This window comes from Nipponia nippon, unplaced genomic scaffold (genome assembly GCF_047370975.1).
Source record: "Nipponia nippon isolate SJK-2023a ecotype South Korea unplaced genomic scaffold, ASM4737097v1 scaffold_20, whole genome shotgun sequence".
NCBI classification, from domain to species: domain Eukaryota; kingdom Metazoa; phylum Chordata; class Aves; order Pelecaniformes; family Threskiornithidae; genus Nipponia; species Nipponia nippon.
Window position 1 is genome coordinate 9072029 of NW_028262337.1, and position 16260 is coordinate 9088288.

General features: G+C 40.3%; 1 long non-coding RNA gene across 1 annotated transcript in view; it reads right to left on the reverse strand.

Annotated features, from left to right (window-relative positions):
• LOC148055582 (uncharacterized) overlaps positions 1–14029 on the reverse strand; it is a 47090-nt gene extending 33061 nt beyond the window's left edge. The window contains exons 1-3 of the long non-coding RNA XR_015705252.1: positions 13947–14029; positions 13339–13446; positions 6873–6950 (exon numbers count right to left, since the gene is read on the reverse strand). This is a non-coding gene — a long non-coding RNA (uncharacterized LOC148055582). The remainder of the gene's footprint in view (positions 1–6872; positions 6951–13338; positions 13447–13946) is intronic.
• Between the last annotated feature and the right edge of the window lie 2231 nt (positions 14030–16260).

Genomic DNA, 16260 nt, shown 5'->3' on the forward strand with positions numbered 1-16260 from the left:
TGTCAGAACAAGTGTTCTCATCTGTCATTTGATAACTGATCTGCCATGTCTGCACAAAGGAAGAGAAACACCTCCAGCGACTGGTTTTAGACTGATTTCCACATGGTTCTTTACACTTTAGTCAAGTGTACTGCCACTGCAAGGAAGCCCACATGCTACAGAGAAGGAAGATAAGGGAGACGCTAAGTGTGTGAAATACTTAGTGGTGACTGTGAATGTAAAACAGCATTTCACATTTGTGAAAGCCAACTGGACTTAGAGTGAGATAATGGGACATTCTCTAAGAAGACCTCCCAGCCTTGTATGTGAAAACGGAGTCTGTCTCTGGTCAGCCTGAGGGTGAATCTCTTGTCCTTGTCTTCTGAAATATTGGACACACAATCAGGTTGCATCTTCTATTTGAATTGTTGTAACTAAGCATGTCCAAATATATCTGACCTGTGCAGTGCAGTCTTTGCTATCATCTAGCCCTTGATTCTGGCACGTAGATTTTTTCTCCGCACATCAGTGAGACTTTAGATAGCTTGATTTGGCTATGTTCTCAGGATCAAAGAACATATTTTTGTGAATGGAGCCTGGTAGTTCATTAAACAGAATCCAAGAAAAACTATACATACTGTCTTGAAAAGTCTGTTGAACTGGAAAGCTATTGCCTTTTCTTGTTCCTGCTGGCATACCAGTACAGTTTAGGGGAGTAGAGTTTCCATATACTGCTCTAATCCTGGGAATTTGTAGAGTGATCCGTTACAAGGTACAAGGAAAAAAGTGACAGTTGTTTCCTGGGAGATAATGTGGTTACTTCCTGGTATCAGCACAGTCCTTAATGCTCTGCTGTTGATGCTTTTTGTAGGACTATCCCATCCCATGCTCAAAATTTTGACCATTCTTAAATCAGAAACTTCTTGAACAGACCCACTGTTTTTCTCAGACCCAAATACAATATCATCTGACGAAATGAACACTTCTGCATTTCTTCAACAACTCTTTTTCAGTTGGCATTACCTAATCAGAACAGACGTGGCTATTATAAGAGTAGTTTGAGTCTTAGGTCTGCAAATTTTTGTTCCCAGGACAAGAAGAAACAGCTGGTCAAACAACGGTCAGGGATGCATCCCCTAGAAAAGGCACACACTAGACTCATTTTTCTGAAATTAAAGATTTTTAAGATGACAAGCAAGGCTGAAACCCTCCACAGTAGGATCCACAGAAAAGAACCTCTTTTCAGGTCTAAAGAGAGAGATTAAATGTTCAACTTTTTGTAATTGAATGATAGCAGTCCTGCATTAGAGTTGAATTGGAGTCAGACTGTACCACCAGCCTCTCCTCTCTCAAGCAGAGCTTAGAACCTGTTGGACAAAACATGGCCGTGAACAAGCACTGCAGTCTGGGCTGCGCTTCTGAGAAGCACATATTACAGAAGCTCAGTCTGTCTTAGCTGGAAACACTTGCATGCTGCTTCAAACACAGTGCTAACTTATCTCCTCTGTCTGCTTGCACCTCATTTCTGCTTTGATGCTGTGCATTGAAAAAAATTTGTTTTCTTGTTAGAACAAAGCACTAGGTGTCAGAAGTAAAGAGCACTACTTCTTTATATACTGGTTGCACCAAAACAGTTGATTCTCTTTTACCTAATATGATATTATTTTTACTTACTTGATATTAGAAGTTATTATTACCAAGTAGCTACATTTGTTTTGGGGTTTCTTTTTTGGCCAAAAACTGTCTTGGAAGATGACCAAGCAGAAAAGCGTATTTTAAACCTTCCATCTTATTGCATGGATTTTACTGATGTGACAGTTTTCTCTTTACAAGTGTTTTTCCATACCACCCATGCCAAACTTAGTCTGAGCCTGTAGGGAGACAGAAGACAGACAGGGACAATGCTATTTGAAAGCAGTTCGACTCACCTCCAAGATAATGCAGCTGTAGTCTCTTGCTACATTGGCCTGTGCTTACACACAAAAAATAAATTAAGTGCTTGAAGACAGCACTTCACTCCCCTGGAATCCAAGCAGAACATATCCCTGCTCAGTACTTGCACCCTGGTTGTTTTTTACATCCAGGTAGAACTATGGGAAATCTCAGGTATTGAGTACTGACCCAGTATTTCAAGGACACCAGCTCTCAAGCTCAGGACTTTAGTTTTAGACTAGTTAGAGACATAAAAGCCATTCTGAAGTACTTGGGAGTTTCAAAACTGACAGAGTCTTGAAAACTGTAGACATTAAAATGCATTTTTTAACCTTGAGAAAAAATATAATCATGCATTATTGTGGTGTTTAGAGGTTGTTTTCTGCATTCCCGTTCAACAGAGTTCTGGGAAGATTTTTATGGAGGAAATCCATTTGATGCATAAAATGGACTGAATGAAAATACCATTAACATAGATTAAGATGGATTTGCTTTGTTCACGAACTATCCGAAAAGTACCATCAAACAGCAAGCTTGGAGATTGCTGAAGAAACAATCTCTGGGCAGATTACAGAAAGCTTTTTCCTTCTCTCCACAATCAACAGGTTATGGCAAGATCACAGAGTTAGTACTCAGTATTGCACAAAAATTAATTTTTAACTGTAAAAGACATGTGAATGTTTTCTCTCTGAAGTGAAGTAGAAGAATGTTTAATAAAATAAAAACATGTTTAAAAGCTAATGGTACAGAAAAAATCCCACTAAGGGCTCACACAACGCGTCCTCATGTAAATCAACCTTATGGCTATATTTGTACTAAAAAAAAGGTATTGCTTCTGCAGAAAAGAGTCATTCTCTCTCTCTCTCCATCATATTACAAACTGCTGAATGGAAACTCAGCTTCCCTCCAAGAAGTCACTGAGGAAAAAACTTCATTCCTAGCCTTTAAACATAATTACTGCATGCAATAAAAGAATTACCATATGAAATAAGTCTTATTCATTCTTTCGAAATAATTTTCATCATACTTTCAATTCTGAAGTCATTACTGGAGTTCTTTATAGTATAAAAGGTCTATTTAGAGTTATATATAGCACTCAGAAGCAAGAAAAGGAACCAATATGAGTGAAAAAAACGCAAATAGATTACACACCTCAGTTTCTCCCTTATTTTCTCTCTCTCCTTCCACCTTTCAAGAGTATCTTTAAAAGCCCCTTCCCCCTCAGTCTTCCTAATTTTCAAATAGGTTTCTTCTGTTTCTTCTTTCAGCCACTTTTAATCCTTTACCAGCAACCCTGGCTAACCAGGGAGGTCCCAGTTACTGGAGGTTAGCAAATGTGACACCCATCTACAAGAAGGGCTGGAGGGAGGATCCGGGGAACTACAGGCCTGTCAGCCTGACCTTGGTGCAGAGGAAGGTTATGGAGCAGATCATCCTGAGTGCCATCGTGTGGCACATATGGGACAACCAGGGGATCAGGCCCAGGCAGCACGGGTTTATGAAAGGCAGGTCCTGCTTCACTAACCTGACCTCATTCTGTGACAAGGTGTCCCACTTAGTGGATGAGGGAAAGGCTGTGGATGTTGTCTACCTGGACTTTAGTAAGGCCTTTGACAAGGTTTCCTACAGCATTCTCCTCGAGAAACTGGCTGCTCATGGCTTGGACGGGTGTGATCTTCGCTGGGTAAAAAACTGGCTGGACGGCTGGGCCCAAACAGCTGTGGTAAATGGAGTTAAATCCAGCTGGCAGCTGGTCACAAGTGGTGTTCCCCAGGTCTCAGTACTGGGGCCAGCTCTGTTTAATATCTTCATCAACAATCTGAATGAGGGGGTGGAGCACACCCTCAGTAAGACTGCAGATGACACCAAGCTGGGTGGGAGTGTTGATCTGCTGGAGGGTAAGAAGGCCCTACAGAGGGATCTGGACAGACTGGATCGATGGGCCAAGGCCAACTGTATGAGGTTCAACAAGGCTGAGTGCCGGGTCCTGCACCTGGGTCACAACAACCCCATGCAACGCTACAGGCTTGGGGAAGAGTGGCTGGACCTGGGGGTGTTGGTCAACAGCCAGCTGAACATGAGCCAGCAGTGTGCCCAGGTGGCCAAGAAAGCCAATAGCATCTTGGCTTGTATCAGAAATAATGTGGCCAGCAGGACGAGGGAAGAGATCATCCCCCTGTACTCGGCATCTGTGAGAATGCACCTTGAATACTGGGTTCAGTTTTGGGCCCCTCACTCCAAGAAGGACATTGAGGTGCTCAAGCGTGTCCAGAGGAGGGCAACAAAGCTGGTGAAGGGTCTAGAGAACAAGTCTTACGAGGAGAGGCTGAGGGAGCTGAGGTTGTTTAGTCTGGAGTAAAGGAGGCTGAGGGGAGACCTTATTGCTCTCTACAACTACCTGAAAGGAGGTTGTAGCGAGGTGGGGGTCAGTCACTTCTCTCCAATAACAAGTGATAGGACAAGGGGAAATGGCCTCAAGTTGCACCAGGGCAGATTTAGGTTGGATATTAGGAAAAATTTCTTCACCGAAAGGGTTGTCAAGCATTGAACCAGGCTGCCCCGGGAAGTGGTTGAGTCCCCATCCCTGCAGGTATTTACAATATGTGTAGACATGGCCGTGGTTTAGTGGTGGACTTGGCAGTGTTAGGTTAACAGTTGGACTCAACAATCTTAAAGGTCTTTTCCAACCTACATGATTCTATGATTTTGTGATTCTATGATTCTATCCTTTCTCTTTGCAATGCCACATGCTTGACTTCTCTTGCTGCAGTTATATATATATAATATAGCAGCCTGACTCCACCTGACTTCTCTGACTCCTCTGTACCTTCCCCTCTGCCTCTTTGCTAAGAGTCTTTTACATCCGGCTACAAAAGTAGAAAACCTCTTTCTTCCTCACTTTATAAAAAAAAAAAAAAAGGTAAAAAAACCCCAGGACATTGCTTGGGCATGGAACGACCCTTTGCTGATCATAACTGCATTCTCATATCCCACCTCACCATCTGTCAGACCTTCTCCCTTCGTTACATCACGACTGTAGCTCCTGGCCAGGTGCTGCTTCTTAAGGACAAGCCAGCCAATACACCACACACTATTGAAAAGGCCAAGTAAAGACTCCTGGACATTTACCCTTCCCCTGCCTCCTTGGCATACAGCCTCAGCTGGCTTCTCTTCTATGGGAGGTTCCAGGTTTGCTGCCAATTTGGGGACAAGACGAGTCGGATTGTACATGTATCAGGGTACAAGCATATTCAGCTTTCCTTTAGGAGAGTTAAGACAAGAAATCAGTCACACATTTGCACTTCAGTATATGCCATTTTCCAAATTGTTTAGTGCAAGCTAATGGCAAAGGCCTCACCTACAGCAGCTGCTGTCAAGGCAGATATAATATCATTCTGTACATTTTGTTTGTAAAACAGACAAATTGGGAGATTTTGTATTATTTACAGCCCCACCTTCTCATTGAGGCTAATTCACACTGGTTAGAGTAGCACCAAAATGCATAAAGATAGGCCAGTTTCCTTCTAGTTAAGCCATTTCAAAATGGGAATAATTCACAGCTAGTCATTGTCCCTAGGAGGACCACACTGGCTTATGGGGACCAGCTCAAGTTAGGTACAGTCCAGTCACAAACACTGAGAGAAAGGTCCCTTTTTGTGGGATCATCTACAATCCTTCATCTTCCATCCAGAATAAAGGACTTCTACAGGGCCCCTAATGGATTTAGGCAATGGGACATGACTCAGAAAGGACACAGAACATAAACAAAGACCATTTAGACACACTGGAGAAATAAAAGATGCCCCTTTAACACCAAATGTACTACAGAAGTACAATAAACTAGTCAGGGCCAAAAGCCCTTTTTGCTTTTTAACTAGGAATCTCAAATTCAGATCTGCCCAGGTGCTCAGTGAAACCTGTTCATTATCACAGTCTCCAGAGTGATATAAACAAGGCATTCCACCTTTGGGGAGGGGAGGGGACAACTTATTTTGAACAATAGAAAGCAACAAAAAAAGGAGGCATAAACTTCCTGTCCCTTAGTACTTCTGCAGGTTCCCACAACAAGCAGCTACTTGCTCCCACCATCTGCTGGTACCAGTCCAGTGACTTCACCCAGTCTCTCCTGGACTAACATAATGGATGTAGTAGGTGGGTTCTGCTGAACTCTGAGCAGAGTACCCTCTGCTCCCAATCCTGGGTAGCTCTTGCATTCCCCATGATCTCTGTAGAAGCAGCAGAGTTCCTAGATGTAATGCTTAGCACAAGTTTTCTCCCTCAGAGAGAGATCATCAACCACAGCCCAGCTGACACAAGGTCCTTGGAGTGGACTGCAAGATGACTCTCTGAAAAAAATGTGGAAGTCTGCCTTGCTGATTTTACTACTGTACCCTTCTGGCCAAAAGGCCTTCCTGCATGCACATGCAGTTACTGGGAAAGGTAGTTTGCTGAAATGGTCAGCAGTTCCCACAGTGGTGGTCCTGTCCTATATTTTGTCCCTACTCTAACACCCAGTGGATGATGAAGGTCACTGTGAAGTTCAGTTTCAGGCCTAACCTCAAAACCGCATCTCCTCTCTCTGGCCTACAGCAGGATCCTTGGACTCCCCACTGAAACTCCCCAAATGCCCCATGGCAGATGCCTGACAAACCCAGCAGGAGCTTGAGCGCTCACAGAGTGAGTAACGCCTGCTGCCAGACAGCATTAAAGGAGGGGCCTGTGAGTCTCTGTAGTACCTGGTGGGCAGTAACCCATACCAAACGCACCTGACTGGAAGAGAGGCCATCCTACCACCACCACAGAGTAATCTTAACACACAACCAGATCATCAGCCTGGCTAAGAGGCAGCAGTAAGTCTCACCATCATCCATGGTGGAGGCAGCATAAGGGTGGAGGCATGGATGTTTGCTTTGAACTGCTTTTCCTCCCCTCCCCAGCAGGTGACAAGGAATTTTTCTTACCCCACAAGGATGGAGTTTTTCAGAGTCACAAGGTGAGCAGTGATGTTCTTCCTCCAGCCCTCCTGATGCATCTCAAGTCTAGGAGAAGGGCAATAAGATGTTACTATTCTCTACCTTGGAGAGACTGTTCTTCAGCAGTTCATTTTAGACTTTTTTTCCAACAAAGTGGTCTCCAATCCCAGCTGGGCCCTCTGGGCAGTGGCCTACATGCCTTCCTGAAATTCTATACTTGCTCTGTGTGGGGCCGTGCTATGCCTCTCTTTTCTCCTCAACAATTGGTAACTGCATGAACACAACAGGATGGGCACTTCAGTACCATATTAACCAAAGAAGAGGCATTACGTCTGTGCCACTGACTGTGAAGAGGTGTGTTATGAAGTGCTGGCAACGCAACATATGAGTGTGCTGGTGCAACCAACCACACGTGCTGTACACCATAAATACAGGGAGCTCTCCAGTGAAGGCTGCACAAACTGCATGTGGGTAGACTCAGTAAGCACATCCTGGTTGCCAAGGCTTCATCCTTGCTCCACCAGAGCATACAAGTGCTCTCACAGTGTCCTAAGGTTGGGGCAGGATAAACAGACAGGAAGATTAAACCTCTGGGAGGCCATGTCACTGGCCTCACAGGACAGCTCACCCATGGTCAAACTTAGGTCTCTCTTCATGAAGAGTACAGGGATTTTAGGATGTCAGTCCAAAAAGGAGTATAATTACAAAAATATTGCAATAGAGGCTGGAAAAGCAAACTCTGAAAGGGTGCAGAATATATGTAGATGCTAAGCAGTTATGAAAGGGGATATGTTACTGAAAGTGTCTGGAAATCAAATCATTTTGTTTCATCTGCAAGTGACAGATTACTATTCATCATTTGATAGATCTCAGAGGGAAAGGGCAAGTATAACTAAACCTTTTACAATTCATGCTTTTACCTATAGTTCATTTTCATATGCCTAAATCAGCTCTGATCATTTAGATTGATTTTGCATTTCCCAGTCTCCTGTGGGATTCATTTGCACTCAGCCAATTTTCATTCCACTCCCCCTCCCAGACAGAGTAACGTGCTACCACAGACAAAAAAACCACCAGTGTCATTGTAAAATTAAAAAAACACTCAAAAAACCCCAAAACACATCACACACCAACTTTAGAGCATGTAGAGAGAGCTTTTAAAATTGCAAGCAATGTGATTGTCTTTTTGTTTGGATAGTGATAGGAACAACAGGATTTTTGGCTAAGCCCTACAGTTCTAGACAGCTAGTAAAGAGCGATTTTAAAACATAGCAACAATATTCACTTGGCAAGGAAACGCATATTCAGAATTACTGAAATAGCTACAGGTGAAATGTTATAGATCCGCATTTAGTTGCATGAAGAAAAGTTGCCTTTATGTGTGGTATTTTGCAAAAATCATGCAGCAGTGAAACATAAAATCCTGGAAAAAAGCAGAATCTGCAAGATGAGCAAGGGAGAAGGGGAGCAGGTTGTCAGAAATTTGTACTTCCCAGAGAAGGAAATTAATAAAGAGATAAGGGACAAAACCAAAACAATGAAACATGTAAATAAAGACAGTGCCTAAATGGAAAAATAACAGAGAAGGTAAAAAAAAAAAAAAAGCATGCTATCAAAACAAAAAGATACAGGAGGAATACTAGAGGATCAAAGAAGAAAACTAGTAATAGATGGTTAATATGCTGCAGGTCTAAATTATTTTTTCACGACAGTACACAAAAAAGGAAAGAAGATAACATCCTAGGGACTGAGACATGTTTTCCTGGGCTTGGGGGAGTGAATCGTTGAAAGGCTTTACCTTCAACATAAAATAGATAAGAAGGCAATTAGAACTACTGAAAGCCAACAAAGCACTAGACCCAGATGACTTAAATCCCCAAATTTGAAAGCATAAGGAAGGGGAACTGGAAACCTTATAGAAAAGATTTATGACAGCTTACTGAGAACAGGGTATTACTAAAAGGCTGGAGAAAGAATTGATGCAGTTACCACATTTAATAGAGGAAAGAAGGAGCCAGGGAACAAACGTGTTCAGCTGCAGGCACAGATAAAGGAAATACTCACTAGGAAAGATAAAAAATTTGTACGAGGCTGAGATGATATGTGGAAATAATAAGCAGAAAAGGAGGACAGGGAACACACATTTGCAAAACTCATTATTTTTTGTTTCTTTGGATATCTGTTCGCCTTCAGTATTGATCACTTAACACTAGGAAACGGCACATGTAGTAGTGGCCATTTATCTGGGTTTGAGGCAAGAATGTAATGTGCAGCCAGAGACAGCCTGCCCCAGATCTGCATTCATGGTTGTTAGTCAAAGAATGCAGTTCTTCCTGATAAAGGATCCAGCACAGGCTGGATCATAAGTCAGTGGAGCATAAACATGTTCATTCCAGCAGCAGGTTCCAATGTCACATAAGCAGAAGTTAATTGAATAACCTGGCAGACACATCTGACCACTTAAGAGCAATTTCAAAAGTGCCACAAGGCATGAAGACATGTAAATAATCCTTCAGAGACTACAGAGCAGCAGCAGAACACCACTGAAAGACATATGAGTCACAACTCAACACTGAAGGGACACTTTCAGAAGTGCCCTTAATAAGTAAGCACTTTTATAAGTGCAGACACCAGAATTTGAAATTATCGGCATGGTCAAGGCAAGATAAGATAATAAGGGGATACCATTAAAGAGATCAATTTGATTTAAGGTCAAAACACAAAAAGCAGTAAGTGGATGCTTGTAATCCCTTCCCTTTCTCCCCCAAAACACTCCGCCAAATTCATCCCTCTAAATTATGCTGTTAATTTATTCTGGACATTAGTTTGTACTTTTAATTTGTACTTTCCATTTATAAAGAATTACTAGCTTCAGAAAAAGCAAAATCTCTAGGATCAGAAGGTCAAAAATGCTTATTTTGTGCACTTAGATTCTTGAGGGCAAAATCAGAGCTGCCAAATTTAAAAATATTCCAAACACTTATTTTCTTGCCATAATGTGATTTGGCACATGGGGCTGAGTCAAGTAGTCAATTAGCCCACTAACTCCTTCAAACATCTTCTCACATACCACTTCACATCGCAAGTTGAGAAAAGTACTATAAAATCAATACACTGATGACTTTTTTCAAAACCAGAAGTATGAACATTTCCAATGAAATGAAGCTTATAAAAGCGTAACCACAGTTATGGGAAGAGTCAGAGCTACAAGACAGCCTTCATACCTAAATAAATGTACAGTCTTCAAAGGCCTTCAACTTTCTTATCAGCAAGCCTCTGCACACTCTTGTCCAGAGTTTGTCACACGATTTATCTTTTCTAAGAGGCGAAAGAGTTTCTGTGGAAAGTGCTGTTAAAAGACTGGAGCACTTCATCAGTGTGAAACAATTTAAAGAAATACTACTATTTTTAGTGTCAGTGAGACGTTTAGTTCATTAAGTGGCACTTCTAGCTGTCCTAATCACCCTGTCTACCTCTTCTTATGGCCAACATTTCTGATTATCAGAAAACTAAAATAAGCTTGCAATATATACATCATCCCCAGAGTAACAACTGGGATGAGAAAGGGCTGGATTCACTGAGGAAAAGAAAATCCAAAACTGAAGAAAGATTTACCATGCAGCTCAATGCTCATATGAGCACCAACAAATTAGAACCTGGTACCACACTGGAGTCAGACATCATGTTTTATTTGTCTTCTAAAAAGTCGGAAGTATATGTGTACTAAATCCATGTACCAAGATCAGAGCAAGAGATTTCATAATAAGGTCACACATCAATTAACACACAAAATCAGCAGAACTACATTTACCAAAAAAGAATTCTTGAAATACAGGATAGCAAAAGCAGCATTGGAAAAAGGATTAAGTGCACCAAATTAGGGAAGTTGGGACACATGGGTACAAGGAATGCTGGAAGTTCAAAATAACTAATTTTTAAATGTAAAGATGGTGAGAAGAGAAACAAAAATAATAGCCATATTAGCATCTCCAGTTTTTATAAGGACAGCTCTTTGTAGCTCCGTTCTGAATAGTCACCACCAGTCATTTAATATCTGCGTATTCACAACTACACAGTTAACCTTACTAGAAGCTAACAATCTACGGACTGGCTCTCCACTCTTTATTCACACCATTTTCTCACTGCCTTTCAAAGCATTGATTGGACAAAGAAATTAACACAGCTGGCATTAAAAGTGCTACACAACAGTCAGGAGCACAATTCCTGGTTATATACAATAAGATCAAATAAGAGCTGTGATGGTTTTTATCTCAACACAGAATAGTTAACTGCTAATTCAACTTCTGACACACCTTCTCTGCACAATTTGTCTTTGCTCTTTTGTTTTTACCTGATATTTTGACTTTTCATTTTACCAGGTCAGCCTGTATCATCTTGGACAGCCTCAGGGGCCTCTGAGCAATCAATGACACAGAGTACAAAGGTTGAAAAAGCAACTGCAGGTGCAAAGTCTGCTATCTCTGATCCCTTTTGGTGCACTGTAATCATCCATTGCTTAAGGCTTCAAAAACTCCAAAGCTGACCCTGTGCTTCATAAATCATGCTACTTTTACAGAACTATCCCCTTCAGCTATCAAATGAATTGTTTTGTATAAACATGCATCAAATCTTATTGTTCCTTTCCAAGCTTCCAAAGTGCATAGCTTACCCCAGAGGGGAGAGAGGCTAGAAAGACTTGGAAGACCATAACAAAAAAAATTAAAAAAGAAACAAAAGAAAAATAACCCAGCTACTATATTCTGGCTAGTCAAAAATTATGCAAAACAATGCTTATCCTCAAGATTTATCCCTATTAAAACAGTTTCTGGCATTATTTGAATGCAACATAAGTTTCCAGAGAACATTCAGCTCTCCAATACAGTAAAACAGATTATTTTTTCTCATTCATAATCTCATTTAATTAGCATAAGCACAGGAAAATGCTGTGACCTTCAGGCAAACAAACAGAAGTATTTTACAGCTACTGTCAGGGCAGGGGAAGTCAATATATTAAGCTCATAAGGAAGCTCAAGACTTGCATCCATTTAGATGTCCATCAAAACCTAGTTACTGAACCCCTCCCACCTATGCCTGTAAATAACTAGTTAGCAAAGTTACTAAGAAACTACACTTAGGTTTAGGTATGTACCTAAATGCATACAACTTTAGATGAATTAGGCAGAGTGGGGCTAAGTTATTCCTTATTTGGAGAATAGAGATGTTGAATCTTTCTCAGTTGTGGGTGTATGCACTCAGACCACAGATATGTCCAAGCAAGACGCAAAGGAAATATCATGATTATCTCCTACCCTATGATTAAGACTGTCATCCAGGATGTGGGAGACCAGGGTTCAGTGCCCTTATCTGCCTTGGGGATTAGAATCCATACCTCACCTATGCTTTTTTTCTTCTTTTTCCTCAAACACCAAGTTATGGGATACCTTAAGCAATGGGTGAAGACATATGCCACTAAAGGAAGATATCACATTACACTGACACAACATCCTCTTGTGCATCTAGCCATTACACACTCTTGGAAATTCTCCCCATAGCGTTTGTTTACATGGCATTTTGCAGGCAGGCACATGAAAATTCCACCCAGACTGCGCCAGCGGGACACGTGCCAGCTCTGAATGAAAAGCCATACTGTTGCACTTAGCACATCATCGAGCCTCAAATGATAAACTCCACGCAGCAGTAAGCAACTTTAAATCCTGGCATTTCTTAACTTTTCACTGTTTAACTGTATTAAAATCAAAAATGCCTGTTTGCAATATATTAAGTAGCAAGATTAGGAATTTTCCTCTGTAGCACTTCCCTAGGACTTGAGCTAATGGTAGTAATAAAAGACTGGCTTTCATTTTGTGGCCCTATCTGTAGGAGGAAAAGACACACACCTTGCCAATTTGTTTTACAGCTTTTTGCAAGACAGTAATGCAATCAGAGACATGGGAGGAGCAGTTCTGCAGGCAAGCAGGCCGTAGTTAATGTGCCAGTCAAAATGACCTAGCTGCTTTTGAGAATGATGTTAGAAAAAAGGCAAAGGTTAAGAAAAATCATGATCTTAATGAAAATATTTATCATCTTTGATTTCCTTGTTTCCTTGATAACAACAAGATCTATGAAAACCACTGCTAAAACATCCAAGATTCACACAGAGGACAGCAACCTACTATTGCTGCCAATTACTTGCTTACTTCAAAGGATTGGCTTCTGTATGGTAGACCAAAGATTTCAGTCTATTTAGAACCAAAAAAGCACCTTAAAGAAAGTAGTATGATTTTTAAAATCAAACACTCAAGCGTAACAAGAAATGAAACTAAAACGTGCTTATGCAACGTTAATTCAACTACCTGTTTACATATGCTCAGGTCAGATCTACCATGGAAGGCAGCTAAAAGGACACCAGCCTTTTACAAAGGCAATTCTCAAAGCCAGGGCTAGTAATACTCACCTCAAAATGCTTACCATCCAGAAGGTTGCTTACGACCATTCTGTCTCATTTCAGTTAAGAAGTAGCAATTGTAGTAGTTTGTGCATGCTTTTGGAATTTTCAGTTTGCCTATATGAAAAATAGGTTTCAGTGTGTAAAGCAATAATATGTACACTTAGAGCCAAATCCCAAACCACCGGTCCAACATTCCCCTCACAACAGGTTAACAGTTTGTATATATTTCAGCAGCAAGGCAGTCATTAACAATTTCTGCTTACTGTTGGGAGTCTGAGACTTGCCTAAGGGTCGTTCTAGTTTAAGGCAGGTAGGGGTTGTGAACAATCCACCAACACAAGTGTGAAGACTAACATTAAATTCTGAATGCGCTTGTATTAGTAAAAGAGGGGGCTGAATCTGAACAAAACTTCAGAAGTTCAGTATTACATGTATCATTTTATATCCAAGACAGATTTTGCAAGAGGATTGAATCTTAGTCTTGATGTGAAGCATGAAATTCCTCACCAGATGAAAAAGGAAAAAATCCTTCAGGGGTTCATCTAAGTTAAATTTGTAACTATGGAGTTAATACTGAGTTAATACCGAGGTTGGGTAAATAGCTATTTACTTACTTGTCTAACATTTTCTTGTGTAAATGTTGATTCCAGTCTAAGAGACCAAACACCACTGCATTCCTTTCCTGTGAACGTGGCAATTCCAAAAACTGAAGGAAGTACAGCATTTCAGCAGGGAGAGCCTGAACCTCAGGACACTCCCTATGAGTCTGCAACACTCCCTCACTCCCCTCATCTGTCCATGATGTTATGTTGCATACTTTAATGATCACAAATTTTTCTTGAATGACCTCTGCCCCATTCTGTATGTTCCAGACTTGGAGGGTGAATCAAGGCTGCACATGCAGTACAAAAGGCTGTCTTCTGCAAGTAATCAGTTTGGTCAAAAAGCTGGAAGAAAGATTTGAATGAAGCCAGAACTGCAGAAAGAGTCTGGTTTCGTAGTCAAGGCTGATAAGTGATAATCTGGAGCGTTTTTCTCTGGACCTGTCCCTGCATAATTTTAATTAGTGCTATACAATGCCAAGTACATGGGGGAAAAAAACATAGAAAAAAAATCATTCCACAGCTTCTGAAGCTGGATGCCCGAAGTGGGTTGTAGCATTTAATTGCAAGATTTAATTCTAATCTATTAAGTTGTGAAATATGGGGCCTTTTAACCCGCTAAAAGCATTCTGAAAATAGTCATACTTGAGTAATACTTGAGAGTGCTTAGATACCGTTGTGGCAACTTCCACATAAGACACCATCAGGAAGTTAATAAATCTGTTTATTTAGCATAATTTTAAGAAAGCACAGTAAATATGGTCAAATTTAGACATTGAATTGCTTGTTATTTCATCATCAGTTATGGTATACAGAAAAAGCACAGCAAATAAAGGTAGCATAACGCATTTGGCCCAATATGCAAAACTATTGCACATTGCATTAAGAACCTGTTTAAAAAAGTTGAGTTTTATTAACGAGTATCCAGAATTCTGAACAGTTTTGCTGTTGCACAGTCTCCCTGGTTAGGCATGATTAATTTCAAATATAGAAAAGCAACAGCAGATGTGGGGAGGAAGGCCTTATTTTTTATACCATCATTAACAAACAAAGTAATAGAGGAAGCTGAGGAAGAGCCCACTTTCTCGTATTCTGTGCAAAGCTTCTGAAACTCTAAAGCATCTAAGATTATCTTCTTTATCTTGAACAGAGAAAACTACATTTACATTTTTACATCTTGTTCTAGAACTTCATTAATGAAGTTGCTCACACTAAGGAAATACTACTTAGATGCCTGGGTTTTTTTCCAAGGATTCACAGAAAAAGTCTTTAAAACTTTCTAAAATGTAGAACTTTTTAGAAAAGTAATGTCAAATAGAAGGAACTCAGCAGTTTGCAGTAAAGCTTATTTCTCAGGACAGAGAGTGCATTCCTCCTTTGTGGCCTGTAAAATACAGAGAACTCTATTACAAAAATTGATAAGTAATTACAAGGTCAAAAAAAGATTTTTTTTTTTCCCTTTTTCTTTGTTTATAAACTGCCTTCAGCTGATACTGGTTTGACCACAGGACTTCAGACTACATATATTCCAAAATCATTGCAAAATACTAAATAATTAACCTGTGATTTTTCTCCTCTTCACAGACAAACTGTGGTTCTCTTACATGGATTAATCTTAAAATTAATTGGTTTCCTCTCCTGCAGTGTTATGCTTACTTGACACTTCATACCTTCCTTGCTTTGTTTTTTGGATTAGATCTGGGAGAAAGAAAGTTCACACCCTAACACTAAACTTCAGGCTGCCCATAATTCAGAAAACTCTCCCTAAAAATTGAGAGAAAGTGAAGTGTGTCTTGTTTGGTTTTGTTACTATGCCCGCTAGTGGTAATGCTTAAGATTCTGAGAATGTTCTTGCTGAGACTAGACTGAAGTACATCCTAATTACCATAACTATATCAGGGAGTAAAAAAATCAAGCCCCCATACCCATGGTCAAGAGGAACAATTTGATACATGTAAGGTACATAAATTACTTTTTCTGGATGAATATCATTGCTATGGCTTAGATTAAAAGTTATTTTAGACTGCACATAATTGCAAACTTGTTCCAAGGTTTATGAGACTATTTACTATTTCAGATGTTTCTTCATTGCTCAGAAGTTATACTCAAAAGTCTTTGAGCATGTGCTGGAATATGACATTTAATATGGCATATATCCATATTTCATATTTGAAAGTATCTTATTTGTCATCTTCTTTTGAAGGTACGAGGTTAGATTTTACTTTCTAGGCAAATGACAATGCACACAATTTTATTTTATTTCCAGAAAAATCCATTACAAATTCCATGTTACATATAAATTTCCTCTGAAAGAGCAAATCCATTG